The sequence below is a fragment of the Silene latifolia genome, chromosome 3, assembly GCF_048544455.1.
Source record: "Silene latifolia isolate original U9 population chromosome 3, ASM4854445v1, whole genome shotgun sequence".
NCBI classification, from domain to species: Eukaryota; Viridiplantae; Streptophyta; class Magnoliopsida; order Caryophyllales; family Caryophyllaceae; genus Silene; species Silene latifolia.
This window is the reverse complement of record NC_133528.1, coordinates 68,483,548-68,504,908: the sequence shown is the minus strand read 5'-3', so window position 1 is coordinate 68,504,908 and position 21,361 is coordinate 68,483,548. Positions and strand designations below refer to the sequence as shown.

Below are 21,361 nucleotides of genomic sequence, written 5' to 3'. Positions count from 1 at the left end.
GATCCCTGAACAAATCTCCTTTTTTGAAATATAAGTAAATTGTATGGAGTCGCCAGTAGGTTTTATAAAAAAACATACAAAAATAAGTTAACGGAAAAAGGCCCCTTTTGATCCCTGGAATGGGGACTGATCCGTCACTCCGGTCTGAACCAAAGATTGCGGATTCGGGGGTAAAGGTACGGTCAGGGAAGGTGTTAGGCACCCGGACCGCCCATCAAACTGACGGCCTCTACTATTTATTTGTAATATTATATATTTGACGAAACTAACAATAAAAAAAGGTTAATTATACAATTTAATACAAATTATTTACAAAAACAAATTAACTAGGTTAGTCAATACAATAAATAGAGAAAATAAGTAATAGACAAAATAAAAGAATTAAAGAAAAAGAAAGAGTAAAGAAAAACTTATTTGATGTCGGTACCCTCAGGCCTATCTGGATGTTTGACTATTAATGAAAATCGACTTTGTCGTTAATTATTGGCTCTTATGCGCTTATATGAAATTGGGACAATTTATTTGTGAGGTTTGATTTGAAACTGGAATTGAGTATTTGAGACGGATGATTTGAAAGTGTTGAATTGTGGGATACTGGGATCTGCGTCTGGTATTGTGTCTCACGGCTTTTGTATTTTCTGTCGTCTATTTTTGTCTGTCCGTCCTCTCTTTTGCAGAGGTAGAACCGTGTATTTATAGTATTTGGTGGTTAAAGCTTACTTAGATTAGGAATATAGAAAATAGAATAGAATTGTGTGGCTTGTGAATAATGTAATCATTCATTCTATCTCTACACCAATTTCTATCCCATTGTTCCATGACGTAAGTGTGATGGATCCAATAGGAATTTGTGTTAGGCAAAGCCTTGACATCGAAGTGATAACGGCTTCGTTAAATTACATAGTACGTACTACGCACCGATGATTTTTGGGCTTTGAAATAAGGTGGATCGCCAACTTAACCAAGCTAATTAGTTGATAAAACACTTAGCCCATTAACTGACTTTGACGGATATAGGAAATAAAAGGCTAAATGATGGTTTTGTGCCATTTTAGGGGGTGTTTCGGAAAATAAGCGTAAAGAGCCTTTAATTATAACATTGTCAATTTTCATTTAGTCATTTAAGTTTAGCCTCATCATCGGGTACCCGTAAGGCTAGGTAGACATTTTGAGGTGTCTACAGAAGCCCCCACTTTGACCGAGTCTGAGTAAGACGAAGGTCAAAGTAGTCCGGTCGGGACAGATAAAGGATAAGAAACATACCTGGGCCTCTTATATTACCTGTCTGACGTAGCTGGATCTGGATATAGAGGATCATAAAACTTTGTTTTATGACTGGACTGGAAGCTGGCCTGACAAAACTTTGTTTCGCCGGTCTGGAATCTCTATCTGGTACAGCTAAACTTTGTTTAGCTTAAAGATGAGATCGTGAAATCTAATTTCCCGAACTCGGTTGCGTATCAGGGCCCGCCGACCAAGGGATGTTTCTTAGTTTTGCAGGTGAACAAAACGTGAAATTGTTTAGCTTCGCAGGTGAACGAAGCTGGACTGGTTAGTTTCGCAGGTGAACGAAACTGTATTGCTTTGCAGGTGAACAAAGCTGGATTATTCCGCAGGTGAACGGAATGAGATTGCTTAGCTTCGCAGGTGAACGAAACCGGATTTGCTTAACTTCGCAGGTGAACGAAGCTGGATTAGAACACAAAATTTGATTTTATGAACTAGGACGCGTGTCAGAGCCCGCCGACCAAAGAATTCAAAATTTTATTTTGAAAAAGGATTGCGTGTTAGAGCCCGCCGACCGAAGAATTTCAAAATTTTATTTTGAAAAAGGATTACGTGTTAGAGCCCGCCGACCAAGGAATTCAAAATTTTATTTTGAAAAAGGATTAGAATATAAAATTTTATTTTACAAACTAGGATGCGTGTCAGGGCCTGCCGACCAAGGAATTCAAAATTTTATTTTGAAAAGAGAAGCTGATTTGAGGATCGTAAAATTTTATTTCACGAAAAGAGCTGAAGAATTGCAAAATTTATTTCGCAAAAAGATTAGACTTGAATTTTTGACAATCATTGATTTTGAAATTCGCAAAATTTTATTTTACGGGAAGATGAGACTTTATGAGAAAGCCCCCACTTTGGATGAATCTGGAAGATAAATGACAAAGTAGTCGACTAGAATGGTTAGTGACAAATTATATATGACACATAAAATGCAACTGCATGTCCTAGATATGATGCACATGATGAATGCAAAAATGGAGTATTCGAAAACATTTGAATTAAGATTCTTTTTTGAAAAGATTTTGAAAAACATGGGGTCTGACCCAAATGTGATCCAAGTAGAAAGACTGAACACGAATACTCTGGAAATCTCCTTTTTTGAAATATAAGTAAATTGTATGGAGTCGCCAGTAGGTTTTATAAAAAAACATACAAAAATAAGTTAACGGAAAAAGGCCCCTTTTGATCCCTGGAATGGGGACTGATCCGTCACTCCGGTCTGAACCAAAGATTGCGGATTCGGGGGTAAAGGTACGGTCAGGGAAGGTGTTAGGCACCCGGACCGCCCATCAAACTGACGGCCTCTACTATTTATTTGTAATATTATATATTTGACGAAACTAACAATAAAAAAAGGTTAATTATACAATTTAATACAAATTATTTACAAAAACAAATTAACTAGGTTAGTCAATACAATAAATAGAGAAAATAAGTAATAGACAAAATAAAAGAATTAAAGAAAAAGAAAGAGTAAAGAAAAACTTATTTGATGTCGGTACCCTCAGGCCTATCTGGATGTTTGACTATTAATGAAAATCGACTTTGTCGTTAATTATTGGCTCTTATGCGCTTATATGAAATTGGGACAATTTATTTGTGAGGTTTGATTTGAAACTGGAATTGAGTATTTGAGACGGATGATTTGAAAGTGTTGAATTGTGGGATCTTTGGGATCTGCGTGCTGGTATTGTGTCTCACGGCTTTTGTATTTTCTGTCGTCTATTTTTGTCTGTCCGTCCTCTCTTTTGCGAGAGTAGAACCGTGTATTTATAGTATTTGGTGGTTAAAGCTTACTTAGATTAGGAATATAGAAAATAGAATAGAATTGTGTGGCTTGTGAATAATGTAATCATTCATTCTATCTCTACACCAATTTCTATCCCATTGTTCCATGACGTAAGTGTGATGGATCCAATAGGAATTTGTGTTAGGCAAAGCCTTGACATCGAAGTGATAACGACTTCGTTAAATTACATAGTACGTACTACGCACCGATGATTTTTGGGCTTTGAAATAAGGTGGATCGCCAACTTAACCAAGCTAATTAGTTGATAAAACACTTAGCCCATTAACTGACTTTGACGGATATAGGAAATAAAAGGCTAAATGATGGTTTTGTGCCATTTTAGGGGGTGTTTCGGAAAATAAGCGTAAAGAGCCTTTAATTATAACATTGTCAATTTTCATTTAGTCATTTAAGTTTAGCCTCATCATCGGGTACCCGTAAGGCTAGGTAGACATTTTGAGGTGTCTACAAAGGGCAGCTGAGGCTGCTGAGGCTGAAGCTGCCAAGACAGCTTCTGGGTCGCCTACCAGAGATGATGTTGCTGGCGTCGCCGATGGCGAGCAGCAACAGGCATAGGGAGACGGGCGGTCGTCACCAGGTTCACCCGGCATCTCGGATAGCTTTAGCTGTTCGGGGGCCAATTATTAAGCCTTTCCTCCCTGCCATCTTTTGGCGCTTCAAATGATATGTCTGTAACCTTTTGTTCTTCTTTTCCTTGTTTTTTGTAAAACTTTGGTAGGTTGTGTTTTGGCTTATCCCTATGGGGACGGCCGTCGTCTGCATTCTCCTTACTTGTAATCATTTTCATTAAAGCTTGTTTATTGGCCCTCGGCTTGGCCGGGGTTTTGATCACAATCCTTCACTTGTCTTCTTACGTTATTAATTGAGCGCTTTTTTTCGTTTTTACCTTCGGCTTGGCCGAGGCAGTTAGAATGCGTATCTCAACTGTGCTTAACGTTTTTTTAAACATGTTGGCATGTTGGTCGCTTCCTCTTTCACTCTCGGTCTGGCCGAGGCGTCCGACTTGCGCTTCCCAACCGCCGCTGTGAACATGTTAGCGTATAGACCGTTGTGTCCCCTGCCAGGCCTTCGGTTGGCCGAGGCGGCTAGAGGTTACGGCTCGACAGCGTTCGTATCTGTAGACATATTGATCGCTTCCTCTGCCAGGCCTTCGGTTGGCCGAGGCCGCTAGAATTGCGTCTCAACTGTACTTATACGTTCCTAAGGCATGTTGGTCACTTTCGCGAGTATCAACTGCGCTGGTAGTGACTGCCATGGCGTCTACTTCTTGGGGTGACTGCCCGGCTTGGGCCGTGGCGTCTACCTCGATATGACTACGGAGGGGATAAACACTTTGATGGAAAACTTGGATGATTCTTCATTAGATATAAACACGCGTTGGGGTGCCAACAATTGTTTTGGACACCTCCGCCGCTATACAAAGTATTTCCTGAGATTGTCAGTGTTCCAATGGCTCATCAAAGGCACACCCTCCATGTCCAATCGGCCGGTATGTATGTACCCGGCCTCATTTCTTTAACCAGTTTGTAGGGACCCTCCCAGTTGGCCGTCAATTTACCATGAATGCTTCCTTTGTTGGTGGCGGCCGACTTTCTTAGGACTAGATCCCCTACTTTTAAGTCCCTTTTGTGGACTCTTCGGTTGTAGGCTCTTCTCATTCGGTTTTGGTATCTTTGCCAAGTTGAGGCGTCTTTGTATCTCGGCTTTCTTCGACCAAGTCTAGGGAGGTTCTCAGACCTTCCTCATTTTCAACCGGGTTAAAGGTGGTCGTTCGAATGTCGGCACCGCTTTCTTCAATTAGCGGGGCGCCGGATCCGTAGACTAAGTGGAATGGACTGTACCCCGTTGCTTCTTTCTCCGTGGTTCGAAGGGACCACAGGACGCCGGGTAGTTCATCGGCCCATCTTCCCTTTAGGTCTTCAACTTTCTTCTTCAAACCGTTGAGGATTGTTTTATTGGTCGCCTCACTTTGTCCGTTGCTCTGTGGGTGGCAGACGGAGGAGTATGCGAATTTGATACCAAGCTCTTCCAACCAGTTCATTATTGTGTCACTCCAAAACTCTCGGCCGTGGTCAAATACCATGACTTGGGGTAACCCAAAACGAGTTATGACATTTTCCCAGATTAACTTTCTTACGGACACCGTCGTCTTCGCAGGTACCGCTACAGCTTCAACCCATTTGGTGAAGTAGTCAACGGCGGCAATCAAGTACTTTCTTCCTCCGGATGCCGTTGGAAATGGCTCTAGTAGATCCATCCCCCACTGTGCAAAAGGAAGGGGACTAAGTACCGGCTGCAGGTCTCGGGAAGGTGCATGTATCACCGGAGCATGCATTTGACAGTTGTTGCACTTTTTGGTTTTGGCTCTGGAATCCTCAAGCATGGTGGGCCAGAAGTAGCCGGCTCGGAGAGCTTTGTGGGCTAGTGTTCTTGCCCCCATGTGATGACCGCAGATGCCTTCGTGAATTTCTACAAGATATTAGCTCGCGTCGGGGGCCGACACATTTCAAGAGTGGCCTTATCACAGACCTCCTGTATAATTCTCCTTCAAACACCAAGTACCTTGCTGCGATCCTTTTTATCTTCTGTGAGATATTGCGGTCCTCCGGTAGCTCATTCATCAGTTTGTACTTCATTATCGGAGTCATCCACGTTGTCTCGGCCTCTATGTCGCCCACCATGCCGACGGTCTCAGTAATGCTTTTGGCATTCCTGATGTCCACCAAAGACGGTTCGACCGACATTCTTGATGGTTGAACTGGCAAGCTTTGAGAGAGCGTCGGCTCGGTTGTTCTCGGACACAGGAATGCATTGTATCGGAAAGATTTCAATTTTGAAGTGCCAGCTTTTACCCTTTCCAGGTATCTTACCATCCCGTCGTCTCGAGTCTCGTACTCTCCTCTGATTTGATTAGCCACTAAAAGTGAATCTGTTTTCAAAATGATGTGTTCCGCCCCGGCAGCTCTAGCTAGCTCAACTCTAGTTATCACCGCCTCATATTCGGATTCGTTGTTTGAGGCCGAGAAGGTAAATTTCAAGGCGTACTCAAACTCGTCCCCGTTTGGGCTGATGATAAGGATGCCGGCTCCTGAGCTGTTCGCCGTGGAGGACCCGTCGGTGTATACTTCCCATACTCCAGGGTTTGGCTCTTCTTGATATGTGCACTCGGCCAGGAAGTCTGCAAGTGCCTGTCCCTTTATCGAGGGCCTCAGCTTGTATTGAATGCCGAAGCCGGATAGCTCTACTGCCCATTTGATGAGCCTGCCGGATTGTTCAAATTTTTCCAATGCTTTCTCCAATGGTTGGTCGGTTAATACCGTCACGGGATGTGCGTCGAAGTAAGGTTTCAGTTTCCTTGCGGCAACGACGACAGCAAAGGCTGCTTTTTCAATCAGTGGGTAATTTCTTTCGGCGGGAAACAATGTATGGCTGACGAAGTAGATTGGGTGTTGTTGTTTGTCTTCTTCTCTGATGATCACGGCACTGACCGTGGCCGAGGTAACTGCTATGTATAGATATAGCGTCTCCCCCAGCATCGGCCTGGACAGGGTCGGGAGAGTTTGAAGATGAGCCTTCATTTGCCTGAAAGCTGTGCTATGTTCCTCCCCCCAGCTGAAGTCTTTATTCCCCTTTAACACTTTGAAGAATGGGGTGCTCTTGTCGGCTGACCGAGAGATAAAACGGGCTAGAGCCGCCATCCTCCCGGTCAATATCATAACCTCTTTTCGATTCCTCGGCTCCGGCAGGTCCAGGATTGCTTGGACTTTCTCTGGATTGGCATCAATTCCCCTGGCGCTGACAAGTACGCCGAGGAACTTACCTGCCCGGACACCGAAGTTGCATTTCATTGGGTTAAGTTTCATCTTGTATTTCCTTAGCGAACAAAATGTCTCGTGTAAATCGGCTAAGTGCTCGCTGTCAGACTTGCTTTTTACAATAGCATCGTCGACGTAAGCCTCAATGTTTCGCCCTTTTTGATTTTGGAATACTTTGTCCACCAGTCTTGTGTAAGTTGCGCCGGCGTTCTTCAAACCGAACGACATCATTTTATACATGTATGTGCCGTTACCGGTGATGAATGCGCATTTAGGCATGTCTTCTTCGGCCATGAATACCTGATGATACCCTGAGAAGGCGTCCAGCATGCTCAGCATAGTGTAGCCTGCCGTGGCGTCGATTAAACTATCTATTCGAGGCAAGGGATAGCAATCTTTGGGGCACGCTTTTAAAGATTGGTAAAATCTACACACATCCTCCACGTCCCCGATGATTTCTTCACCATTACAACATTAGCTAACCACTCAGGATAAGTACAAGGCATGATAAAGCCCGCCGCTAGTAATTTATCTACCTCGGCTTTGATGGCCTCATCCTTCTCGGTGAGGAGTTCCTCATCTTCGCTTGACAGGCGGCGGTGGAGTGTACGTTCGACTTGTGAACAATTACCTCCCGGCTCACGCCCGGCATCTCGGCTGGCTTGAGTAAGCGAAGACGTCTTTGTTCTTCCTCGGCAGGTCTAGGAGAGCGGCCCTGAATTTTGGCTCCCGGTTGACACCGACGATTCACGGTGTGCCCCGGGTCAATTTCCACTTCTTCGGTCTCGGCTCCTTCGACCATGCCGAAAGTGGCATCCATGAGGTCGCCCTCCTGTTGTAAGGATGGGCTTTTCCCCTTCTCTGACTTCTTCGCCACTTTAAGGGATTGCATGTTGCACCCTCTGGCAGATATCTGGACGTTGACTACTTCGTCTTTTTCGTCCTTTGAGACGAGCTTATGCGCTTCCCCCCGGTCCGAGACATACATCAGTGTCAGGGCCCGGATGGACATTACTGCATCGGCCTCGCTCAGAGTGACTCGGCCTATGAGAACGTTGTAGGCGGACGAGCCGTCAATGACCACGAACTCAGATAGGACATTCTTAGCCGCATTCCCCTCGCCGAACATCACCGGCGATCCCGATTGACCCCGGGGTACCAGGCCGGCCCGAAAAAAAGCGTACAACGGATTGGTGCGGGGGCTCAAGTCCCCAACCTTCGGCCGAGATTGAGAAAGCACTCCCCGAACATGATGTTCGTGTAGGCGCTGTGTCAATCGTGCACCTCTTGACCAGGTGGTTGGCTATGTCCAAGTGGACTACAAGTGGGTCGTTGTGCGGTGCGATGACTCCCTCGTAGTCCTTCTTCCCAATAGTCATATCGGGGATGTTGGAAGGGGGGATCGCTGTTTTGGGCACAAAGTTGATGGCCTGATATAGCTCGTTCAGGTGCCGTTTGTGCCCATGAGCGGACCCACCGTTCTCGTTGCCCCGATGACAACATGGATTACTCCTATCCGTTCAAAGACGGATTTTTATTTGAGCCGCGCCGTATTAGTCTTTTGGCCTCCGACAACATATTTGCTGAGGCTCCCCTTCCGGATCGGCTCTTCAATGGCATTCTTCGAGATGCGGCGGTTGTCGATTAAGTGACCGGTGTGGCCGTGGTACTCACGATCGGCTCGTGTCACCGTCCCCCTCGCCTTGGGAGGCCTCTCCCTTCGACCCTCGTTCTTGCTCAGGGAGAAGACCTCGGCAGCGGATACGACCAGGGGGGTGTGACCATTGTACCGCTTTTGGTAGTACGGTCCCGAATTCCCCGGCGCCCGCCGAGTTCATTTCTGGCGGACTTGTCAGACCGTGACCTATTATTGTCACGGCGTCCTTCATCCGGGTTGTCCTCCCGGCGACTCTTACTCTCTGAGTGTCCGGCCTCGCTGTGGCCTACCCAGGTTTTGTGATAGTCCTCCACCTTTATGGCTTGGTCGGCCATCTTCCTGGCGGAGTCTAGGTTCAAGCCTCCGCACTTGATGAGCTCGTTTTTTAAGTCCCCTCTTGGGAGGCCTTTCATCGGTGCGAAGGCCGCCGTTCATTGTTCGACTCACGAATCTGCTTGAACCTTGGCGTCGAACCTCTTCACATAACTTCGGAGAGACTCGCCTCCCTCCTGTTTGATAGTCAGGAGATCCGATGTCTCGACGGCCCTTCTCTTATTGCAAGAATACTGGGCCAAAAATATGTCCCTTAAGTCGCCATAACAGTATATCGACCCATTGGGTAGCCCCTTGTACCAACTTTGTGCCATCCCATGCAGGGTCGTTGGGAAGACTCGGCACCAAACCTCATCAGGCTGCTCCCATACCGACATGTAAGACTCGAAAGCCTCGGCATGGTCGGTTGGGTCGCTTTCTCCTTTGTATGATATGGGCGGCAACTTTAGTTTAGTCGACACCGGGACCTCTAGGACATAGGCGCTGAGGGGCGGTCTGACCACGTGTCGAATGACACGCGGCGATCGGCTCCTCGCATCCTTAGTCCGGCTCCTCTCCCCGTGGCGGGAAGGGCTTCTTCTCCGACTCTGGTGATTCGGACTTCTTCTCCGACTCTGGTGAGTCGGACTTCTTCTCCGACTCTGGTGAGTCGGACTTCTTTCACTCCTCTGGGGCAGGCCTCGTTGATGCTGCGGCGACGCTGTCCTCCCGCGAGTGCGGGAAGGACTCAGGTCTACCACTGGCACTCTGGGCTCCCCCGGCGTCTTGACATGGTCAGTTTCCTCCAATGCTCCGTTCAAGTTTCTCGGAGTCACTTTTTGGGCCCTGGTCTCCTGTGGGGGTGCCGCCGCTCTTGTCGTCGTGACAGTGTGAGTCGGCATGCTACCCATTAGGTCCAGGAATAGCTTTAGTTTAGCTGCATCGACCACATGTCCCATGACAGTGACTTGGTCGGTGGGCAGCGGTGTTTCTGGTATTATTGGCATCCCGTACGCCGGTTGAATTACTCGGCCGGTGGGGGACTGCCCAATCCCAGAATTGTGGACGGTATCATCTTGGTAGAATTCGGTTTCGTCGGTCACAATTACTTAAATTTTTTGACATCTTCTTAGCTTTTTGGGTGGGTTTTTTTTTGTTTTTTTTTTTTGTTTGGGAATGAATGTGACTAGCTTCTAGTATCTCTTCCCACGAGCGGCGCCAATTGTTCCGGTGTAATTCCGAAAGCGATTATTTGTTACCACTCGTGGCTTGTAGAATGACGTCTTTGGTTGAATCCTCCTTTCGGCCTCTCCTGAAACAATGAACAAACTGAGGGCTCGGCTTTGGCCGAGCGTACTCACTCCGACGCTCAAGTCAGTTAACTTAAAGAGATAAGTTGTGTGTTACTTGGCGAAGTATATGTTGTAGAGAGATAAGGAAGATATTACCAGATTATGAGGTGTTTAGGTTATATTTCGGATCCTTTCCTCAATGAGGGTTGAGGAGTATTTATAGACTTTCACCTTTTGTCACGTAGTGGCCAAGTGGCCAAGTGGCTAGCAGGTGGAAAGACTGATCTACCCTCGGCCGAGGGACCCATGGCAGGCCGGCGGGCCCTGTTGACTCCATGCCGAGAGGTCTTGGATATGAGTTCGCGGATGTGTCTCCCGGCTGGCTGATTGACCAGCCGAGACCCAAGTGACAGGCCGACAGGCTGCGTCGGCTAGGCTATCCAAGGTGCTGACTTTGCTTTGGATATCTTTGACCTTGCTCAATATGTTGACTCGGTCAGCGGGTGCAGAATATGCCCCATCAAATGTGATCTCGTATCAATTTTATTTTATTTTCTTTTTCTTTTTATAATGTACAAAGTAGAAAAGCTATGTAATTTATTTATTCCGGAGTTCTTTGAAGACGGTGCCATTCGGGAAGGCGTTCCGAAAAGACGGCGTTGCCTTGAAGTGCATGCCAAATAAAGTTCAAGGGACCAAAGGAGTTGGTTTCCGAGTTTGTAAATAGTTTATTAGATTTACTTTTTTTAGGAAGGCCATACTAGGATTTTATCTTTTTGCTTTGCATTTATTTTATATGTTTGCATGCATAGCCAAATCGCCATAACTACACATGCATATCGTTTTTTTATCGAATCATCGACCGTGTCAGTTATAATTATCGCTAGTTCACCGCTTTAGTTCACTTAAAACGAGATAGATAATAAATTGACAAGACCTCTCACTAATTAATAATTGAGAATTAGCCTTACCAAATAGTAGAACCATGAATCCCAATTTCATAAGGAAGTAGGCTAGGCTCACCGGGGTGCTAAACTTGTTACGTTGGGTAAGTGGGTAGTAAATTGTTACTACATCGAAATTTGGATTGAGCTCAACGGAAGTATTCGCGACCGTAGCCGCATGTGTTCCGAGCTTAAGATAAATATTAAAGTAATTTTATCGACCGAGAGTTCTAGAAGTAGAATCGATTAAAGAGTTAATCCACCGAGTTATATTGATTAGGGATGAATCGGCTCACCATGCCCAAATTAATATGAATTTGGATCTCGGGATCATTTATAATAGTTGGGTAGAGGTCACTATATAAATGCTAAAACATTCTTAAATGTTTTATATATAACGATGAATGTTTGATTTTCCCACTATTTCGTTGTTTTATGTTGTTCTTTATTATCGCTCCTACTCATATATGATATCAATTTGACACGAGTCTCCGCTAAACCACTATTACTTACGACAAATAGAATCTCTTTCTAGAATGAACCGTATCATGGGTTGTGGACTAGATCCATAGGAATCGTTCTATTCCATAGAACTCGATAGGAATCGTCCTATGCAACTATAAGATTAACATCTTAAAATTCCTTACATACCTATATTCTCTTGTGAAGAATATGAATAGAAGTTGTACTTGATCAAAATATGTTTTGATAATATCTTTTATGCATCTATGGTTCAAAAGTCTCATTGCTCAAACCAATCACTTGTCATCAAACACTTATGTTGTTAAGCTCATGACGATATAAAATTGATTTGTTAGATTAACCAATTTCCACTTTAAAAGTAATTCTTGTGAAGAATTAACTAGGAATTTATATGAAGATAAGTCTTCATCAAGTAGAAATTCTTGAAGAAAGTGGGAGCAATAAGAAGTAAAGTATCCATCTTAATTGTTAAGGATAGAACTTGGCTCGAAAGAGAAAGTGTTAGACACTAAAATAGAGACAAATCCCTAATAAGTAAAGATCAAGGAAGTTGGCTGTGTGACACCAACATATTCCTTCTTGTATATGTATGACATTGATATATCCTTCTTGCGAATTATCACGTCATGAGTATTTGATACAAATTTGTGAACAATGTTAGAAAATCCCACATTTCATTATTATGAAATATGGCAAAAGGTTGTCATAAACACCTTTCTAAATGGGTATTTAGAGGAGGATGTGTTCATAACACAATCCGGGGGTTTTTTAAATCCTTAAAATCCTAACATTGAATCATCGTACGACGACTAGCAAGAATAAATTCAGAAATTTACATGAATGGAACTAGGGTAGTTGCCATTTCATCCATAGACATATAAGTGTTATAGTGTACTCATTGTATAAGACTCAAATTGGTGAGCCCAATTATTTCTCGATTCTCGATTGAAATTGTATTTAGAGAGTAGTTTTGACTAGTGTCCCAACCATCTGATTGGGAATCTCTTGGTATGTGTGCGAATCTTGTATTCAAAGCAAGATTAATTCATGACTTCTTTCTAGAAAAGAATTATGAATAAAACAAGATAGAATAAAAAAGGGTTATTACTTCTTCATCTCTTTTACCAACGAACTAGGTAGATACTTGGTATCCACTTAATGAGGTAAGAAGAGAAATTCTTTGAATAAGTTCAAATGAATGTCTAAAAGTATCAAAACCTAGAGATTAAAACCAAAGTATTGGTACTTTGTTAAAATTGGGAACAATAAAGTGAAGGCTTTTATGCATCAAAAGGAGTGTGATATGGTATCACATGTTCGTTCACCTTCATAATATCAGAAAGTGACAAAGAATCCTATATGATATGATTAAATCTTTACTATAAAGTTGGAAGTAGTTTCTATCACAATTTGTCTAGTATTTATTTATTCCACTAACTAAAAACATAATTAAAGCAATTATCTACATTTCATATGAGATATGGTTAGGCATGGTACCTAAATCGTAGCTTTTTCGATAGTGAACATGTGGCCACTCTTCCTACATGATCACGAGAACAATGGGTTTGTGGCTCGTGATGCTGTCTATTAGAGAAAAAAGGATTATTTCTTATAGACAGAGTGGGAGAAAATGTTCAAGAGCCACAAACTGAGAATAAGACGTAGGAAGACGTTCCTTCCTGGTCAAAATCAGTAAATATTTCTTCGAAAACTAAGTAGACAGGAGTTATATTATTTTTTTAAAAGTAACAAACCTGTAACTTATTAAGATGCTTTATCTAGTTTCAACTTCGCAAAAGTCCGAAATGAGAATAAACATGAAATGGTTATTAAGCTTGGTTGGTTGGTGGCAAGGGTTTTGCATTCAACAACAATGCTTCATTGTATTCGGATATGATTTGATATAGTTGGATTTTAAAATCATCTTGCATGAGTTTTGTAAATCGCAACTATCCTAAAGTAGGATGCGGACTTAAGAGGAAGTCTTAAGTAGATGTCAAAGAGTTAAATTGTATGTTTTGATCATGTGATAAACATTTCTCGAATTGACGAGTAGTTCTGTTTATACATGGAGTTTAGTGGGAGTAATGTGGTGTTGTTAGTCTTATATGTAAGGGACATATTGATCATTTGGAATGATGTAAAACTTAGGAGAAGAATAATACATCTCTAAGGTATCCAGACCTACAAAGATAATTCTGAGAGGATATTAGCGTTAAATGAATATTCTTATATTGATAATAGTCTAGTCAAGTTCAAAGGTATTGAACATGTAAAAATTGAATCCACTTGCTTCCGCTGCGGGATTAATTCATTACGCTTAGATGTATCACCATTCTTAAATTTCGTATACTTAAAGTATGACGAAAAGTTAAAAATCAAAATTTTTGATAAGAAGTCTCTATATAGCCATATAGTTCATTGGTTAGTACTCTTGGAGCACTAAAGATATGAAGCTAAGCATTTAGAATTGAGATGGATTTATGTGCAAGGAGTTACACAAAAACCATGTTCTAAACCCATAAGGATGACTAGAGAACCATCTTGGCTATATTATTTAAGGAGCAAATCTGCTAGAATGTTCTAGGCAGTAGAACAATGAGGGATTAACAACGAAAACTGAGTACACTTGCAATAATGAGATATGCAAGTAGGAAGGGATGATATAAACATTTGGTTTTATGAATTAGAGGAACCATGGTAGTTCGTTCTAATAACCGAAGGTCCTATCCCTATACACTGTGAGGACAGTGGGAGTTATTCCAAGGCTAAGGAACCTATCGCTAGATTGGATCTGGACATGTATTCAAAAGGTCGTTATAATAAAGATTATACAAAGGGAATTGGTATACAGTAAGGTTAGGGAAAGTGCAATGTGTTGCTAAAACTTGCTAACCAAGGCCTTTTCATAGGCTAAACATGAAAAGTCATGTCATTTCATATGAGTTGAAATGTGCAAGATAGACAAAATGGAATATGGATTATAGATTATGTAGTAATTGATATTGTATCAATTTTACATATGTGATAATGCATTCATCGTTTGAGTTTTATTAAAAACTCTTCTATTACTTTGTTACATCCAAATGGGTTGTTGAGACAATATTGAACCCCATGAAAGTGAACTGGATTGACTTAGTATTCGCCCCTAGTTGCTTATATGAGGTGACATCTCGAAGTGACTGGAGTGTGATGCGATTGATGGCAAGTTCAAGAGCCATAAAGTCATAAGAGATGACTAGTCGATCACATAGACTGACTGTATGGGACACTCTGTCTGGCTTATGACCGCTTATAGAGTTCTGGAAATTTTTATAGCCAGGTCGTGGCGAGAGCTACTATAGTATTCTTATGAGTCGATTCTTTGACTAAAGACTGTTCGCCTAAGATGGCACAGTTTTTGAGTGACTTTGATTTGTGTTCTACGACCTTCGTAATTGGGGTCATATGGGCATGTTTTGGGTCATGATGAACTGTGGCTATTCGAAGGGAAGAGTGCAATAGGAATTGTCCATCCCTGTCAGGGTTATCTTATATCTCAAGGCCACTCGAGAAGTAATGAACTGGAAATGCGCGGCCACGCTCGGAAGGTATCTATGGTAGATAATTCCGGTCAGACAGTTATTCTCTAGATCGACGAAACCACTCATGATATGATCAAATGCAAGTACGACCTGCAAGACACCTTGCATTGAGTGGGAGATAGTAATAGGACAAGAGAATTGGTGACGCACACTTATCGCGGACAAGTGGGAGATTTTTGGAGTATGTGTCCTCGACAATAATGCGATCACATGTTTAAATCTCATAATGCGAATGCATGAGCGAAAGTAATATTTTATTGTCAACTGTTCCACATTAATCGGTAATGATTGGCTGACTAGAGTTTGACATTACTGTCGTATGACGGTGGTGATCAGTTGATCCCTTAAGGTCATACCTCTAGGGTAACACTCTTAATTGATTAATTAATTAATTGTATGATGATACAAGTTAATTAATTCCTTAAAATTGAACGAATGATTTTGTGAGTATGTATACGTATCTTATTGTAATTCGATTAAATAAGATTCGTACTAAGTAATTAAATTGTTTTATTACTTAGGTTTATTTATTGTTTATTATGAAACAATTAAAATAAGAATGAATGATTTATTATAAATACAAGCTGTTGTGATTTATAATTCTATGGCCCATTTTAAGTACTTGTAATCATGAATTACTAGTTAATTTTTGTATGTGATTTATTTTGTTAATCTAATGATTTTTAATAAGTTAAAAATGCATTATTTAATAACATGTCTAGTAACATGTCCAATATGTCACACTATACAAATTGACAATTGACAAACTTAAAATGGACCTATATTAAGCTTATAGGTGCCGTGTAAATGGGGATGGTTAGGGAATTGGTTGTGTCTTGTTCTATTAATTAGAGGGAACATAATGATGCCCTACTAAATATAGGCTTGCATGCCTAAATCTTGAGAAGAACAAACTTGAAAATGCATTGGGCAACCTACCCCATACCATCCGGCCATCCATATGAAAAAGGAGAGTTTTCTCTTCTTTTTGTTGTTGTTATTCATTCTTACCCAAGATATTATATTGATAATTTTACTTAATCTCTCTAAAATTGTCATGAACAATTAGAAAGAAAATCTCACAAATCTCTAATATTATTCCACCATTACTAGAAGTAGTATACAATAATATTAGTTATATTTTAAGGGCTCATATTCTAATTTTTAGTATTCAAATTAGTATATGTATTAAGGGTGATTATCTTGGTACAAATCCTTAAGGAGTAGATTCTATTATTGAATCTAAGGTTTTCTTGGAGCACTAGGATTTTCTTAAGAAGACTAATTTGGAAGGTGTCCAAATTAGAATACCCATTTCTGCCCTCCTTGTAAGTTGTTTGATTTCTTCTTACTTTGTTTTTATAATGTTATGCATGCATAAGATCTTATGAGTTTATGACCAAACTAAACTTATATAGTTATTATAAATGTCTAATAAGAGATTAATGAATCTTACAATAAATACAAGAGTTGAGCAACAAAAGTGCAAATTTTTGGACCAATTTACAGAAAAAACGGGACTTACTTGTTTATTATGAGAAATGAAACACACAAATAAGCAAAAAGGAGTGATTTAATTCACTAGCAGGCAATTTAGCACAAAGTAGAATGAAGATTTGATGATGATATGAAGATTTAGAGATGAAGATATGAGAATGAATAATAGAAAGTGACGGAATTAACAAGAAAGCAAGTAATAAGTTGAGAAAAGAAAGAAGGAAATCCCGGTTTGAAAACTCGGAACCCGGTCCAGAGTGGCTCCTCGATCGAGCCTAACCCTACTCGATCGAGGCACCAATTGACGAAAACGCCAATTCTAGACATTTAACAATTTAATTAATATAATTGGTTCCTCGATCGAGCATGCAACTTCCTCGATCGAGCCTCCTATTACTTGATCGAGGCACCAACTTCCGTCCTTTTTCTCACAAATACTTGCCATCTTAAAATCCGTCTCAGCTGCGAAAATACTTTGAAATACGTTAAATTCTCTCCCTCACATCACTCAAAACAATGAAATAACATAATTAAAATACGATGAACGAAATTTAAATTCCTAAATTACAAATTATTACAATGCAAACCCCGAGCTGCCTCTCGGTAGCGCTGGTTTAAGCGGTCACGCACGACCGTATTACCTCATCAGTAAGAGGAATCAATGGCAAAGAGGTCAACGACCTCTGGGCACCTTCATAATAGATTTTCAATCGTTGCCCATTCACTTTAAATGTCTCACCTTTGTCAGTTTGCAGTGTAACTGACCCAAATTTGTTCACCTCAACAACTGTGAACGGTCCAGACCATCTACTCCTTAGCTTACCTGGAAACAAACGGAAACGAGAATTGAATAGCAATACCTTTTCACCAATATGGAATTTTCTTTGCAAGATATGGTTGTCATGCCACTTCTTTGTTCGTTCCTTGTACACTTGAGAACTATCATAGGCATGGAGTCGAAACTCATCAAGCTCATTCAACTGCATCAATCTTCTTTCACCCGCCAATGAGGGATCCATATTTAGCTCTTTTGTGGCCCACGTAGCCTTGTACTCAAGCTCCACAAGTAGATGGCATGATTTGCCATAGGCTAAACGGTAAGGTGATGCTTCAATCGGGGTTTTGTATGCAGTACGGTTAGCCTATAAAGTATCATCAAGCTTCCGACCCCAATCTTTTCTATTCTTGCTCACTACCTTCTCCAAGATTTGTTTTAGTTCTCTGTTGGAAACCTCCACTTGTCCACTAGTTTGAGGATGATATGCCAATCCTCTACGGTGTATAACGCCATATTTCTTCAACATAGAATTAAGATGACGTTCATTGAAATGCTTGCCTCCATCACTAATCACCGAGCGAGGCACTCCACACCGTGGAAAGATGATTTTCTGAAACAACTTCACAACAGATTTAGCATCACAAGTGGGGGTGGCAATTGCCTCCACCCATTTAGAAACATAATCTATAGCTACTAAAATATATTGATTACCATGAGAAGTAGGGAATGGCCCTTGGTAGTTGATGTGACTCATATTTGAGCACATTTAGTCCCCGAATTAACCTCGTTCCTATACTTTATAACACTTATTTGGGTCATTTACTATCTTTAGTTTCCCATTTTGCATATTTTTTAAGGTTTTGTCTACTTGGTAGGAAAGGATTGCTAACCTTGCATTTATAAGGCGAAATGAAGCTAAATGGATCGCATCTAATGACCAAGCACCAAAGAGGACACCGACACTAGAGGCCTAAGTAGATAAATAAAGTAAAATAGGCAATGATGAAAAGATCCTTGCATCCCCAATACGATCCTTGCAGATTGTTAAGGAGCTAAACAAGAGAAGCACTCTGTCCAGGAAACCGAGCGGCCCGAGCATGATACGAGCGTCCCAGAACACCAGGATCCGAGCAGCTTGATCCTAGGACAAGCGGGCTGGAGTGCAAGGATCCGAGCGTCTCCTCCCTGATCCGAGCAGATCACAAGGCAGAACAGCCGATGCCACAGCACGGGATGAGCGGATCGTGGCAGGACTAGTAAGGAGGATCCGCGCATTTCCCTCGGGAGTAGCATTTCCTCAAGTTTTCTTAGAGTCTTAATAGTCATTTAAGCCCTTAGTAACCCTAATCTATGTACCTAATCTTTAGTATAAATACCCCTTTGTACTACCTAGATTAGCATGAATTCTTGACCATCTCTTAATCAACTCTTAATCCAATATTATGCTCTCTTAATTTAGTTGTAATACATTTCTCAATATTAATCACATCTTAATCTCTCCTTAATTTCTCTATTGTTCTTCTTTTTATTTGGGTAATTAGAAGATTATTTGGGTTTATTTGGGAGATTGACAACCTTCCATCAATCATCAAGTACTTCTCTTATTCTTTGCTTTATTATTTGGAATCTTCTTCATAGGTGTAATTTCTCTTTACCCTTATTTAATTATTGTTAATTACTTTCATTTATTCATCATGTTTTGCTTTGTTAGTATGATTGACAACCTTATTAGCATGCTAAACTTGATCATGAGTGAGTAGTTCTTTAGCTAGGGTTAATGGGGAATTAGGGGAAACAAACATGGGGATTTATCTATGCTTAATCTAATATGTTTTCATAATTAATTTGCTTGCTTGTTGTGATTTCAACCTATGCACATGTTATGTTTGATGAAATGCGAGCCTATGAATCCTTGCATTTTTTACCCATCACTTATCTCTTCAATGAGGCTTATAAGATATAAACCAACTCGAGCCTCACTAGACCATGCATAGAGTTGAGTAGGAAGGATTAAGTAGACTTGTAGGTGTTGTACAGTCTAGACGACTCAGCTCCGGGACCCAAACCTTCTTAGGGATTGTAAGATATACACTAACTCGATCCCATCACAATAATAAGCGCTTGCATCTAGTTGAGAACATGTTTGTATGATCAACTCCCATGAATCCTCTATGAACCCATGACACCCTAGTTCCTTTAATCATTTGTTTACAACTCCCTTTAACTGCCTTGCTTTATTTCCATTAATTTACTTTCATTTTGTTGATTAGTTTAGACATCACCTCAACCCAAATTGTGACACCCTAAGACATAGCCATTTACAATTGAGAATCCTACATCAATACCCGTCCCTTGGGATCCGACCTTTACTTACCTCTTTACTAAGAGTAGTTTGTGAAGTTATAAATATTGTTTTGGTTGGTAGCTTTTGACGATGAGTTTGAATCCGAACCAATAATGATGCCGTTGCCGGGGACGGTGTTAAATTGATTTGATTTTCATTAATTGTTTTTAGTTCTGTCTTTCTTTACCTTGGGGAAGTTGAACTCCTCAAGGTTGTTGTTCTAATTATTTTCGAGTTATTTGATATTTTGCATGACTAGGAGATCACAAGGTAATTTATTACCTATTGATTTGGAGATTGAAAGGACCCTAAGCAACAATAGAAGAGTTGCTAAAGGTACTTCAAAGAAATTGTGGATATTCAACCAAATAACATTGAGTTCACCAACTCTTTTTCAAGAGAAGGAGAGGATAACCCAATACAAAACCCACCACAAAATCAACCCACAATGCCTAAATTTTCATCACATTCCATACCAAACGAGGAGAACCTACCAAATGGTACTCCTACACCACCACATTTAACCGGTAATTTCATTGCCAAATCCACATTCATACAATTGGTTGAGAGAAGTCAATTTGGAGGGATGCCTAGTGAAGACCCTCATTCCCATATGGAGACTTTTTGTGACTATTGTGATGCAATTTTTCAAACCGGAGTTACTCAAGACCAAATCTGATGGGTATTATTTCCTTTTTCTTTGATCGGTACCGCAAAGCAATGGTTGAAGAGCCTAGACAAGGCTACCCTTGGTATTGATTCATGGAAGAAGCTAGCACTTTCCTTTTATAAGAAATTCTATCCTCCGGAGAAGACCAATATGTTGAGAGCCCAAATGACCGGGTTCAAGCAAAGGGATGAAGAATCTTTGTATGAAGCATGGGAGAGATTTAAGGACACTTGTCGTTCTTCTCCACACCATGGCTTAGTGAGTGATTCCTTGTGCAACAATTTTGGAACAGTCTATATGAAGATTCCCGCAATATATATCCTCAATATGGGATCCAATGGTATGTTTACCGAAGTTGATGACAACCAAACATGGGCCAAAATCGAAGAGATGGCGGTTCATAATTCACAGTATAGTAGGCCTCGAAGGCCACTAGAGGAGGAAAGAATGAGGTACATTCCATCACACAATTGGGTGCTCAACTAAGTGCTCATATTGACACCATCAATTTGAAGTTTGAGAAGGCCATGGCTAAGCTTGATGAAGCTTCCAAATCACCCAAACAACATGTTAATGCTATGGTGGCATCATCCTCAATTCCAAGTGGAGTATGTGAGAGTTGTGGAACTTTGGGACATGAGCAAAGTGAATGTAGCGGAACAAATGAACAAGTGAATGCTTTCCAAGCATACAAGAATGGTACCCCTTATTCCAACTACTATAATGAGAATACCAAATTTCATCCAAATCTTTCATACAAGAGCCAAAATGTTCAAAACCCCCAACCAACAAACACCCCACCTCTAATGAGAAATCAAGCTCAAAGACCCTTTTACAACCAAAGTCAAGGTTATCAAAATCAACCTTCATACAATCAAACCAATGACCAAA

The 21,361-nt window shown here is 41.2% G+C and overlaps 1 non-coding gene across 1 annotated transcript; it reads right to left on the bottom strand.

The window, feature by feature from the left end:
* Nucleotides 1-20,620: 20,620 nt before the first annotated feature.
* Nucleotides 20,621-20,727, bottom strand: LOC141650121 (small nucleolar RNA R71). The gene has a single exon (XR_012546178.1). It is a non-coding gene; the product is annotated as a small nucleolar RNA R71 (small nucleolar RNA).
* Between the last annotated feature and the right edge of the window lie 634 nt (nt 20,728-21,361).